The 13,305-nt window shown below is 47.6% G+C and overlaps 1 protein-coding gene across 1 annotated transcript in view; it reads left to right on the forward strand.

The window, feature by feature from the left end:
* Positions 1 to 4,476: 4,476 nt before the first annotated feature.
* The window catches only part of LOC146060364 (uncharacterized), a 38,643-nt gene continuing 29,814 nt past the window's right edge, over positions 4,477 to 13,305 (forward strand). The window contains exon 1 of the mRNA XM_083173500.1: positions 4,477 to 4,628. The gene's annotated coding sequence lies outside the window, so the exon portion shown is untranslated. The remainder of the gene's footprint in view (positions 4,629 to 13,305) is intronic.

Genomic DNA, 13,305 nt, shown 5'->3' on the forward strand with positions numbered 1-13,305 from the left:
CCCGTTTTTACCCCTCTAGTGATCGCTGGTCCAGCTGATTACCTCTGCGGCTCCCCCGGCAGTTTCTTTTTCATCTGTGACCATCTCTGGTCGCTGATGAACAGGAGACAGAGCAATATATCTCCCCGGTGTGTATGGGGCTTTAGAGGGATGTACTGCATGTGGCTCTTGGACAGTGCTACTCTTGGAAAAAAGGAAAGTAAGTACTTGTTATACTGATATTGTGTTTATCCAACACTGCCCAGCATACAAGGTAGGTGATCACATGCGGATTAAAAAAAAGGTGGACAACGGACATTAATTGAGCTCTGATCAAGAAGAAGATGGCGTAATGTGGATTATGATTGTAAATAGTAATCAGGGCTGAGTACAGCCGTAGAAAGCGTGCTACACAAAGCGGTACACTGGGGCCCATGTATTAAGCCTGGTAAAGAGATAAAGGGGGCATATTCAATCTCGGATTCCGATTGGCAGGATGTCCCAACAGTCTGAATCTTGGCAGTTTTTCATCCTGAAAGTCATTACTCAATATACTGAGTGTAGGAAAGTCTGCAAAAGGGCGGATTGGTAGGGGATGTGTACAGGGGATACTTAATATCTGCGTCTTCTGGTGTGTAGACACGGTGCATTAGATTTCCACTATATAGTCATTGCTGCCCTGTAATCTGGGTTTCGATTTGTACTGTCCCGGGATCGCAAGGTTAAAAACCTGTGCGATCTGCATGCGATTTTGACTGTATAGTCAAAATCTTATGCTGAATTGTACAGTGTGTACACACCATAACTCCTGAGTTGTTTTCAGGAGAATAACTGATAATATGTTCTAACAAAAGGGCCCCATAGTCACTACCCCAAACTATGTTGGATGTTACTTTGCTGGTCTTCAACGCAAACACACATTATGAAGGTAGAGGAGCTTGCTGTTGCTCAGTGGCAGCCCAGCACACATAGCAGTGTGATCTGTGCTGGGGAGAGAGAGAGAGGCTGCTTCTGCTCACCGGTAAGAAGCATGGGCTTATGTAATTGGTTCACCATTGCACAAAGAAGTGGTAGCCAACTCCAGTCCTCAAAAGCTACCAACAGTTCATGTTTTCCAGCTCACCTTACAGGTGCACTCATTACTGACTGGCATATTTCAAGAGATAGGAAAAGGACAGAGAATCGCAACGTACAGCGGCAGCATACCCGGCGGCCATCTATCTGGTCACCGAGAGCCCTGTATATGTAATAACTCTACGCCTGCACTATTCAAACACAGTGTCATTTATGGACATTAACGGCAAGTTGCCTAATATACTTGTAATGTGACTATTAAGGACACATAGATTATCTGTTTAAATTTAGGTAAACACTGCAATAAAGACTTACCAACATATTGGAAAAGGCAACACAGTGGGGTCCCACTGTGTGAGGATCTAGTATCCGTGTCTTTCATGTTTTTTATGTGTGTCAATATTTTGCAACATTTTATGAAGCATCTTTGAATAAAAGTTACATTTTAATAAAACCTCTTCATTGCACCACATAGGGACATTCTTTCTCTGTCCTTTTCCTATTTTGTAACTTAATGTCCAGTGGTAGCACCCCCTCTCATTGAAGATTATACCCAGTATTAACTCATAAAACATGTAAATGTGTTATTAGGAGGGGTTCCTAATTAATCAATATTAACACTAACTCTCACCTCTCTGTGCAACTGGCACACTTTTGTCTTTGTTTTGCACATTTTAAAAGATGGTGGAGTTAAATACTTCACTTGTGATTCTGGGCCTTATTCTAGTTCACTCTTTCTGACAAAATCCTTCTTAGATGGACAAAACCATGTGCACTGCAGGTGGGGCAGATGTTACTTGTGAAGTGAGAATTAGATTTGGGTGAGTTATTTTTGTTACAGACATTTTTCATTTTAAATCATACAGAAGGGGTATGGTCATTTGGTCTACAACTACTAGGTTGACAAGCTTTAAGTCAACACCACTAGGGCGACATGCAGCAATGTCGACATGGGTTTAGGTTGACATGTGCAAGGTCGAAAGTCAAAAATGGGGTTTTTCACTGTTTTTTGAGCCAACGTGTCGACAGGCGGTATATCATGCCATAATCAGGGGCTGGCTGGCAACTTTTAGCCTGGGGGGCAAGTCCAGAGCACTGGCCCTTAAGTAACAGCGCATCATGAAAATGGAGGTTTTTCGGTAAAAAAAATATGTATTAATAAAAAAAATATAATAACACCACGACAGGCTGCTCCCCCTGTATAATAACAGGACACCAGAGGCAGTGTTCCCTCTAAGCTGTGCGCGTGCACACAACTCGCCGAGCATGCGCACAGACATTACAACAGAGCGCACAAAGCAGCAGTGGTCAACTTTTTGCAGTTGTGGACTAAATTAATGTATGTTTCACCCATTAACAACATCATGTGCTGTGTTTTGAATGTTTAATATCATTTTGAAGAAAAGTTAACACAAATGCTGACCGTTGTTTTCCAGTTATATATATAGGTGACGCACAAAAATAAAAATTTCTGTCCAAAGTTGCACAGCCAAAATCTTTTGCCGCACACAGCCTTCGTAAAATTAGAGGGAACATTGACCATAGGCTGCTTCCCCTGTATAATAACAGGACAGTACAGGCTGCTCCCCCTGTATAATAACAGAACACCACAGACTGCTCCCCTGTATAATAACAGAACACCACAGTCTGCTGCCCTGTATAATAACAGGACACCACAGACTGCTCCCCTGTATAATATCAGGACACCACAGGCTGCCCCCTTTTATTCAAATAACAGAATGGGACACCACAGGCTGCTCCCTCTGTATAATTATACCAGGACACCACAGTCTGCTCCCCCTGTATAATTATACCTTACACCACAGGCTGCTCCCTTGCATAAACTGAACAGACACCATTGGCTGCTCCCTCTGTATAATTATACCAGGACACCACCGGCTGCTTCCCCTGTATAATTATACCAAGATTGTCCTGGTATCCTGACAGGACACCACAGGCTGCTCCTCCTGTATAATTATACCAGGACACCACAGGCTGCTCCCCCTGTATAATTACACCAGGACACCACAGGCTGCTCCCTCTGTATAATTATGGCAGGTCACCACAGGCTGCTCCCCCTGTATAATTATACCAAGACTGTCCTGGTATAATTATACAGGGGGAGCAGCCTGTGGGGTCTTGGCAGGACACCACAGGCTGCTCCCCCTGTATAATTATACGAGGACACCACAGGCAGCTCCCCCGCCCCCATTATAACACTCAATACATAGTTACAGACACCTGCCTTTCATAGGCCCGGGTCCGTGCTCTACTGCTGCGGCTCCCTCTGCCCTGCTTTGTCTTTACTTTCCAGCTCCACCTCTCTGTCCTCCGAGTATCTGTCGCACGAGTGGGGGGCAGTGATCGCTTCATGACGTCACACGGCGTCTGCCGTGGCCACACTGTAGAGTGCCAGGAATCAGGCCGGGACTTGCACATCCGTGGCTAGTGAGTATGTCCTCATGCAGGAGGCGGCCATGTTCCTGTAGCCGCGGTGCTGCCTACAGGAGGACTGTAGGTAAAATAGGAGGCAGCCCGCGGCCTGCAACAGTGCCTTTTAGAGCGGCCCGGGGGGCACATGGCCCCCCGGCCTAGCCCGCCCCTGCATACCATCCAATAGGGCGTAGTGGGAGAATAAAATAGTGTGCCGAGCGCAGCAAGGCACCGTGCCCGAAGCATCGCAAGCACAGCAAGTGATGCGAGGGGATGCGGTGCACTTCAAACTGTGTCCATGTCGACATTCGGGTAAAAAAAAACAGTGGAAAACCCCATGTTGACCTTTTGACTGTCGACCTTGCCCATGTCGACCTAATGCTTGTGTCAACCTAATAACCGTGCAGACCTAAGCCATGCCGACCTTGTCCCATGTCGACCTAGACCCATGTCAACCTTGTCCCATGTCGACCTAGTGGTGTTGACCCAATGCTTGTCGACTTAGTTGCTGTAGACCAAATGATCCACACCCATACAGAACAGTAATCTATAAAGTAAAGCAAAACATGAATACAAAGATAATAAAAATAAAATTAAAAAAGACACTATAAGAGATTTTTATTCAGTAAAACATAAAAAAAAAATCTCCCAAAAATGACAGCTTCTAATAGACATACAGTATATGGGATTAATAAATGTATTTTTATTACAGCCATTTATATTAGTTAAACCCGGATGACTGAAATTAGAAAACCGAAGTACAGTAGAACAAATGTGGTTTAACAAGGGTGATATTGACATTTCTTGGAATAAAAAATGAAGCTGTTGTATCATTGAGCCTTTATAATATGAGGAAAATGCTATGTAGTAAAATGACTAGGAATTCCCAGCTAGTAGAATTTTAGAATGAAATCATTAAACATAGAAAGCTATTGGTCAGCCCACATGAGGAGGCGCTGGGCATAGTACTCATACACACCTGTACACACAGTGGGAGGCGCTCTGCACTAGGATACAGACACACCTGTCGGGGTGTTACCCAGCAGCTTAAGTAACAGTGAGGGCTGCCTGAACTTGGGTTCTTCTCATCTAGTGGAGCAGCAGCCTTTATCGCATTACCTCTGCAGGGGATCACAGGACAGGTAAGGGGAGGCTATGATTGTGCAGCTTGGGAATATGACGAGGTTCCGCACTTAGGTTATGCACTTTTTTTATTTATTTATTTTGAGTGATTGTTTGTGTTGGAATCCAGTGATTTGGTTGATTTGGTTATCTGACTTCCCGGGATGGGAGGACTGCATTATGCTTGTTGTACTGTATATCCCATTGTACTCTGTGTAGCTGTCTTCATCTAACCTCTGTTGTGCATTCTTTCATATAACTGTCCACATGCACTTTATATAGTACTGCCAGGATCTCGTGAGACCCTTATAAAGAAGTTTAAGCCTGTGGTGTTCCCCTAGGTGTGTGTGACTGGTGCACTGCTCCCAGCGCGTTTGTACACTGTCTGTTACATGATCTCATGTGCACTGCGGCTGGTAGGGGGCTCTCTACCCTACGTAATCCCAGTATGTATGTGCTGGAGTCCCCGTCCCTTTGTGTCCCCTGCACATGCAGCTCTTCCGCCCATTTCCTGCTTGTATGCAGGCAATACAGGTGTCATGCGCCTTACCTGCCCAGGGGACTGTGTAATACAGTACCACTGTATTGCTGAGCCTCAAATCATGGCTCCAGGTGTAATATATTCATGCATCTTCTATGGATAAAATCATGTCACCATTATCCCCCACTGACCTGCAGAACGCAGCAGCTGAAAACTATGTTTGTAGATTTACTCTACCTATAAAATAAATAATTTGTGCTCTATTTCATTTTTTTGTTTTTTTTTTTGGGGGGGGGGGGGGGGGGGTGAAAACACATGAAGTAAGTAACATTGCAGCATTTCTGCATGACATTAAGGTGCAAAATGGCATTATGCTGATATGTCAGTTATCCCCTAAATATTTTCAAGGCTATGTGGAAATGGGTATTTGGGAACATAAGACTCATGGTAGTACCTATTCACTCTTGTAGTTGAGCTATACATTAAAAAAAAAAAAAAAAAACATGGTGGTTCCCAAACTGGGTGCCTAGGCACACTGGGATGACGCAAGGCTCTTGCAGGGGTGCCTCAGTGGGTGGTGCAGGACCAAATCAAATTATTTATGGTCAAAGTGATGGGCAAAACAAGTGCTAGTGGCTGCCAATCATAATAAATGTGTCCGATCATAAGCACAACTGTGCACGCCACATAACTGACTCTGAAGATTGAGAGGCACAATTTATGGGTATGGGTGAGAACCGGACAGGACTCCGGGGTGCCTGTCCAGTGGGGCTGCCTGTGACACCTGTCACCAAGGAGAGAGGAGGAAGAGAATACTCCTACTCCCTCCCTGTATAGTCCGGGGAAAAGTAAAAACCGTAGTGGTACGGACCATATGGGGGTGGCTTTTATCTCCACTTCCCATTGTCTCTTGGTGAAAGCGATCACCAGCATCCCCAGTACAGGATACACCCTGGATGTGAAACTTCCCAGACTGGGCACTACAAGCTCCAGAATGCAGAGTTTGATGTCTGATCCTGCGTTCTGGGATCTGTTTTGGTTTTTACTTAGTCCCACAATTTTTATATTTAAAAAAAAAAAAAAAAAAAATTATCCTCCAGGGTGCTGTGAAAATATTGCGGATAGTTTTATGGTACCATGAGTAAATAAAGTTTTTAGGAACTACTTATCTAAATATCTGCTTAGAGTGCAAACCCTACTCTTGGGGACTTTATAGTCTTTTACTCTGTTTTGCAGCAGTACAACCGTGTATGCTAGATTGTATTGTTTGGAAGGTGATGCAAGGCTAGCACCAAACTAGGGAATCCTTGTAAAACTCAACATATTTTACAAAAGTGTATATATACAGTACATGTTTATAGGTTAGCATAATCCACATTTTCATACCTCATTGCTTCACATCTTCTGTGCGTGTTCACTGCCAAGCAAATTACTGTCAAGCATGTTGATCCGGTAAATATTCCTCTTTTTTTTGGGGGGGGGGGGGGGTTTAGTGTGAACGGGACAACCCGGGTCGAAATTCCCAGGTCTCCAAACCTGCTTTTTTACCCGGGTTGTAGATCACGGTATGCTGCAGTCTCCAGCATTTAAAAGCCGTGGTCACATTGGCAGGAAAAAACATTGTATATGTAATTTCACATCTTTTCACCCCTGTAACACTCCTAGTATTTAGTAGCTGCTCTTGCTTAACTAGCACCCTTTAACATTTCACTTGCTATCTGTCACTGGTGGGGGCCTTGGAGTGGTTTGGGGTGTCCTATGTCCAATACTTCAACCCCTAGAATTTCTCCTCCCAGCAGCAGGGGACACTGCAGTCTACACGTGTGGGATAGTGTGGGTGCATTGGAGGAGTCGGCACTTTAAGAAATTTGAATACAGCTGGCTCCTCCCCCCGCTATCCCCCAGCAGACTCCAGTCTTAGAAAAAGTGCCCGGAGGAGTCGGACTCCCGGGCTATGTCTCCTAAGGAGATTAGGCTTTTTATTTCTTTTTGGTTTTTTTTATATATACTTGGACACAGACAGGCTGGGAATGCCTGTCTGCGACGTGGGACCCTGGAGGGACATGGTCGGGCCTGCATGCAGCCTCCCTCCACTGTCCAGCCACCGGAGCCTCCGTTCCGGGGACCCGCCCGCAGCTGCATGCGGTGTGCATCGCGGGTCCTGGGCTATCTCCCCCGAACTCCAGGGACGCCGGTGACAAGTAAGGGCGCTGTGCGCCAGACAGGGGGCGGCCATTAAGCGCGATGGTCGGTGGCAGAGAGAGAGCTGAGTCGCGGTGGTGACGTCAGCGCACCCTCCAGTATGCCGGCTGTTTGGGGCGGGCTTGGTTTTCGCACCTCAGCGTAAGAGAGGAGGGCGGAGCTTGCTTCTCTCTCTTCTCTCTGAGCTTTTGAGCTGTGAGGTGGCTTTTGTGGTGCTCTCTCTCTCTGCAGTTGCTGTACAAAACGGGACCTCTGTTACCTGTGCAGCTCAGCGCTCCCCAGCGGACTACAGGGACACTGTAAGTCTTAAGGGGTACATTACACACACAAGAATCGGGGGTTATTAATTGGCTCCTCTTCCCCTGTAACTTGCCAGACTTCAGGGCTACTTTACTGGGTATTTCCCTGCTGTTGGGCTGTTTTTTGGGGTGTTTCTTGTGTGACTGGTGTTTGTGTGTCTGTCAGTATTGTTACATTTACTGGGCAGGATGGCAGGAAAAGCAACTTCATCTAAGGCTGCTTTGAAGGTTTATTCCTGCAAGAGCTGTAAGCAGCAATACACACAACATGTTAGAGGGTGCTCCCTCTGTGAGATTTGCTATAAGGCTTCTCAAATTACTGCTGCTCCTGCAGCACCTGTGCAGGCAGCTGCTGTTTCCTCAGAGGTGCTGCAATCATTGCTGTCTAATCTGAATGCTGAAATGGCTGCCTCTAGGAAGGATAGAGAGGTGTTTCAGACTCAGCTTTCTAGACTGACCTCTGCAGAGCCTGCTTGGGCTCAATCTTTAATTCAGTCAGTGGACTCTTTAACTCAGTCTATGGCAGGTCCTGCTAAGAGACCTTCGCCTGCTGCTGTAATTAAAAGAAAGGCTATGCCCTCTCTGTTTTTGGCTGATGATTCAGACCATGAGGATTATATTATAGAGGAAGGAGAGGTTCTTCCCCCTGTGGAGGATATCCAACCCTTGGATGTAGGGGAGGATGAATCACAGGGTGTGGAGGGGCTTATTAGAGCTGTTAGGTCCACTCTGAAATTAGAGCAGCCTGAGGTTACTCCCCAGGTGTCCATTTTTGGACGCTCTCAAAGACAGGAGTTGTGTTTTCCGGATTCGGAGGAATTAGACTCTCCTCTCCTCTCTATATGGAAGTGTCCGGATAGGAAATTCCAGGTGTCAGCTCGCCTAAGGACACTATATCCTTTCTCTCCTGAATCCAGGGCCAAGTGGGAGACTCCTCCCACTCCGGATATCTCGCTATCTAAGCGAGCCACTCTGCCTGTCCCCGGGGTGGCCTCTTTGAAAGAGGCGCAGGATAGGCGTTTAGATTGCTCACTAAAGACCATTTATTCCACGGCAGGGGTCCTTTTGCGTCCTGCTTTGGCCTCTGCTTGGGTGGCCAGGGCCATGGAGCAATGGGCTGCTGAGCTTGTGGCTGGTCTGGAGCAAAATATGCCTGTGGCAGATTTGTTGCCTATGGCGGAAGGCATCAGGGATGCTTCAACTTACATAGGTGAGGCAGCGGCAGACATTTCGACTCTAGGAGCCAGAATTTCTGCGTCAGCTGTGGTGGCCAGACGGTCGGCCTGGTTGAGGTCATGGCAGGCTGAGGCTGAAATTAAAAAAGCTGTTGAAGCCTTGCCGTTCACAGGGGATATGCTTTTCGGGCCAGAGCTCGATCTCCCAGGCCACGGGGGGTAAGTCTACATTCTTACCTACAGCCGCTCCTCCGCCTAAGAGGCGGTCCCTCACTCAGTCCTTTCGGTCCTTTCGAGGCTCCTCTGCCTTTAGAGGCAAGCCCAGAGGAGGTTTTACGGCCTTTAGAGGCCGCAGAGGTAGAGGGGCAGGAACAGCAGCGGCCGTTGCTGCCCCAGCACGTCGCGAGGAGCCCAAGGCTTCCGACAAGACCGTGGCATGACGGTCTTCCGGCTCTAGTGGGAGAATCCAGGGTGGGCGCTCGTCTGTTGTTGTTCCCTCAGGTTTGGAAGACTCACTGCAGGGACGAGTGGGTCTTGCAAATTATTACACAGGGATACAGACTTTAATTTTCAGCGCCACCTCCAGTAAGATTCTTTCCAATGGGCCTTCCAAAGCTGGATCAGACAAAAAAGGCCTTACAGGATTCAGTTCAAAAGCTTTTGGACGCTTCTGTAATAATACCGGTGCCAGAACATCAGAGGGGACAGGGGTTTTACTCCAATGTGTTCGTAGTCCCCAAACCGGACGGCTCCGTAAGGCCTATCCTAAACCTCAAGGATCTAAATCAATACATCTGTTACAACAGGTTCAAGATGGAGTCCATACGGTCCGTGATTGCATCACTGGAACCGGGAGAATATCTTATGTCGCTAGACATAAAGGACGCCTATTTGCACGTCCCTATTTGGGAACCTCACCAGAGGTTTCTAAGGTTCGCAATACAGGCTTCTCATTTCCAGTTCAGGGCTCTGCCCTTCGGCCTGTCGTCCGCTCCCAGGGTCTTTACCAAGATCATGGCCTGCATGGTGGCGGTACTCAGGTTACAGGGGATAACGATCATCCCGTACCTGGACGATCTCTTGATAAAGGCTTCTTCTCAGGACAAATTGATAGCAGACGCTCTGGCCACATGTTCTTTTCTGGTCCAAAATGGTTGGATCTTGAACTTCGGCAAATCTCAACTCAATCCAACACAGAGGCTTCAATTTCTGGGCCTTATTCTGGATACGGCGCAGGAGGCGGTATTTCTTCCAATGGACAAGATCGCGGCGCTGCAGTCAAAGGTTCGACAGGTCCTAGCTCCCGGCAGAGTTTCGATCCTGTTGTGCACCAAGATGCTGGGGATGATGGTAGCCTCTTTCGAGGCCATCTCGTACGGCAGATTTCATACCAGAACGTTCCAATGGAACCTACTGTCACAGTGGTCAGGGTCGCATCTACAGATACATGGGAAGATTACCCTGTCAAGAGCAGCTCGTCAGTCACTTCAATGGTGGCTTCACACTCCCAATTTACTCCAGGGCCGGAGTTTCAGTCCATGCAGTTGGACGATACTGACCACCGACGCCAGCCTCAGGGGCTGGGGAGCTTTTGTTCTCAACCAGACTTTTCAGGGGCGGTGGTCGGCCCAGGAGGCAAGTCTTCCGATAAATGTCCTGGAATTAAGAGCAATCAGGTTGGCTTTGGGTCAGGCACACAACTTGCTCAGGGGACGTCCGGTAAGAGTCCAATCGGACAATGCGACTGCGGTCGCATACATAAATCGACAGGGAGGAACCAAAAGTCGTGCGGCCATGCGCGAGGTGCGTCCTATCTTGGAATGGGCCGAGGCGTTTGTTCCCCGATTCTCTGCGGTGTTTCTGCCGGGCGTGGAGAATTGGCAGGCGGATTATCTGAGCAGACACGACTTCCACCCGGGAGAGTGGGCCCTTCATCCGGAGGTTTTTCATCAGTTGACGGTCCGGTGGGGCATGCCTCAGATGGATTTGATGTCCTCCAGGTTGAATTGGAAGGTGCCTCGGTATTGTGCCAGGTCTCGGAATCCGGAAACTCTGGCGGGGGATGCATTCTCCATCCCATGGGATTTCCAGCTGATATATGCGTTTCCGCCATTTCCACTCATAGCAAGAGTGCTCAAGCGCATAAAAAGAGGGTCCGCTTCAGTAATTCTGATTGCCCCGGACTGGCCGAGACGGGCCTGGTATTCGGACCTCAAGCTTCTTCAAGTGGATGTGCAGTGGCGTCTCCCACTCAGACAGGATCTTCTACAACAAGGACCATTCATCTACCCCGGCTTAGAGTCTCTACGTTTAACGGCGTGGCTGTTGAAGCCGACTTGTTAAGGAGACGTGGAATACCGCAGTCTGTAGTTCCAACTATGCTGAAAGCTAGGAAGGAGGTGACCGCTTCTCATTATCACAGGATTTGGAAATCCTACATAGCCTGGTGCGAAGCTAGATCAGTACCAAGGGCAGTGTTTCATCTTTCCCGTTTGTTGGAGTTCTTACAATCGGGTTTAGAGAATTGTCTCAGACTGGCGTCTTTGAAGGTCCAGGTGTCTGCCCTATCGGTGTTTTTTCATAGAAGGCTGGCTCTAATTCCGGAGGTACAGACCTTCTTAAAAGGGGTTGTTCGTATACAGTCTCCCTTCGTTCCGCCGTCAGAGCCATGGGATTTGGAGTTGGTTCTGAAATTCCTAAGATCGGATACTTTTGAGCCCTTAGATTCGGTGGATCTAAGGTTCTTGACGTGGAAAACGGTCATGTTGATGGCGCTGGCTTCGGCTCGCAGGGTGTCGGAGCTTGGGGCTCTTTCCTGTCGTTCCCCGTTTCTGGTTTTCCACAAGGACAGGGCGGAATTTAGAACTCGCCAGGGTTTCCTGACTAAGGTGGTTTCGTCGTTCCACGTGAACCAGCCTATTGTGGTTCCAGCCCTTTCACGAGATATGAAATCCTTGGACGTGGTGCGCGCTCTGCGTATCTACGTTTCCAGAACGGCATCGTGGAGAAAGACGGATAGTCTTTTCGTGTTGTATGGAGCAGGAAAGAAGGGTTGGCCGGCGTCCAAGCAGACGCTGGCTCGGTGGTTGTGCCTCACAATCAAGGAGGCCTACGCTAGGGCTAACCAAGTCCTCCCTTCAGGGATTTCCGCCCATTCAACAAGGGCCGTAAGCACTTCGTGGGCTGCGGCCAGAGGTGTTTCGCTCACACAGGTTTGTAGGGCGGCCACTTGGGTGGGTGCTAGCACCTTCGCCAAATTCTATAAGTTTGACAGCTTTGCCAGTGAGGAGGCATCTTTCGGCAGAGCTGTTTTGCAGGATTCTCAGCGCTCTCCCTCCCGGGTTTAGTGCTTTGGTACTATCCCACATGTGTAGACTGCAGTGTCCCCTGCTGCTGGGAGGAGAAATAAGGAATTTGGTACTTACCGGTAATTCCCTTTCTCCGAGGCAGCAGGGGACACTGCACGCCCTCCCAGCGCTTTATTCCTGCCATCTTACAAGTTGTTTTGCTTTAACATTGAATGTTTGCCGATTGCAGGTTGTGAGTTCTTGTTATGTGAGTTATTCTTGCTAATCTTTTCTCTTCTGCGAAGTGTCTCCTCTGTTCCAGGGATCGAGCCCTGGCCCCTATCCTCTCTCGGTCACAATTTCTAAGACTGGAGTCTGCTGGGGGATAGCAGGGGGAGGAGCCAGCTGTATTCAAATTTCTTAAAGTGCCGACTCCTCCAATGCACCCACACTATCCCACACGTGTAGACTGCAGTGTCCCCTGCTGCCTCGGAGAAAGGGAATTACCGGTAAGTACCAAATTCCTTATTTTAGGGACTTAAGCTTTGATGAGGTTTCCTGGACGTGATTCATAATTATAGAATACATTAATTGGGTATTTTGAATTAATTTTGGCACACAAGCTTTAACTGTTTTTTTTATTGCTAACTACACTATACACTAAGGATAAGATGACAAAAGGCCCCTACACACTAGGCCAGTTTGAGCACAAATTGTTAATTTTTTTTTTTTTTTTTTTTTCATTTGAGCCAAACCTGGCATTTTCATAGGTTTAACCACATTTTTGACTGCTTACTGCCCTGAGGCACTATTTGGGAAATTACTATAACTCTTTTAGCATTGGCTAAAGGGGTTATCAGCTCTACTCTGTATTTAGTAAAGTTTAGATTATTGCTGTTTTGACTGTATCACTTATGCCATCCACATCAGTACTGGAAGAAGGGCAGCAAAAAACAAACTCTTCTGTAGTGTTCATTCTAACACCTGCCATCTTTGAAAACCCATGCAGTTCCTCTTCCCTGCCTGGGCTGTCGCTGACTGCTGTTTCTAGCACCGTGTGGTTTGCATATCCGTGCTGATATACAGACTACACTGTGCTAGAAGCACTACAGCAGACCACGACACCCCAGGCAGGGAAGAGGAATTGCATGGGTTTTCTAAGATAGCGGGTGCTAGACTGAACACTATTCTGTATCATAGCCACCTTAGTTTTTTGCTGAGTCCCTTCCAAGTCAAATGGAGTACTCTAGTGC

The sequence above is a fragment of the Crinia signifera genome, chromosome 1 (assembly GCF_055691185.1).
Source record: "Crinia signifera chromosome 1, ASM5569118v1, whole genome shotgun sequence".
Lineage (NCBI taxonomy): Eukaryota > Metazoa > Chordata > Amphibia > Anura > Myobatrachidae > Crinia > Crinia signifera.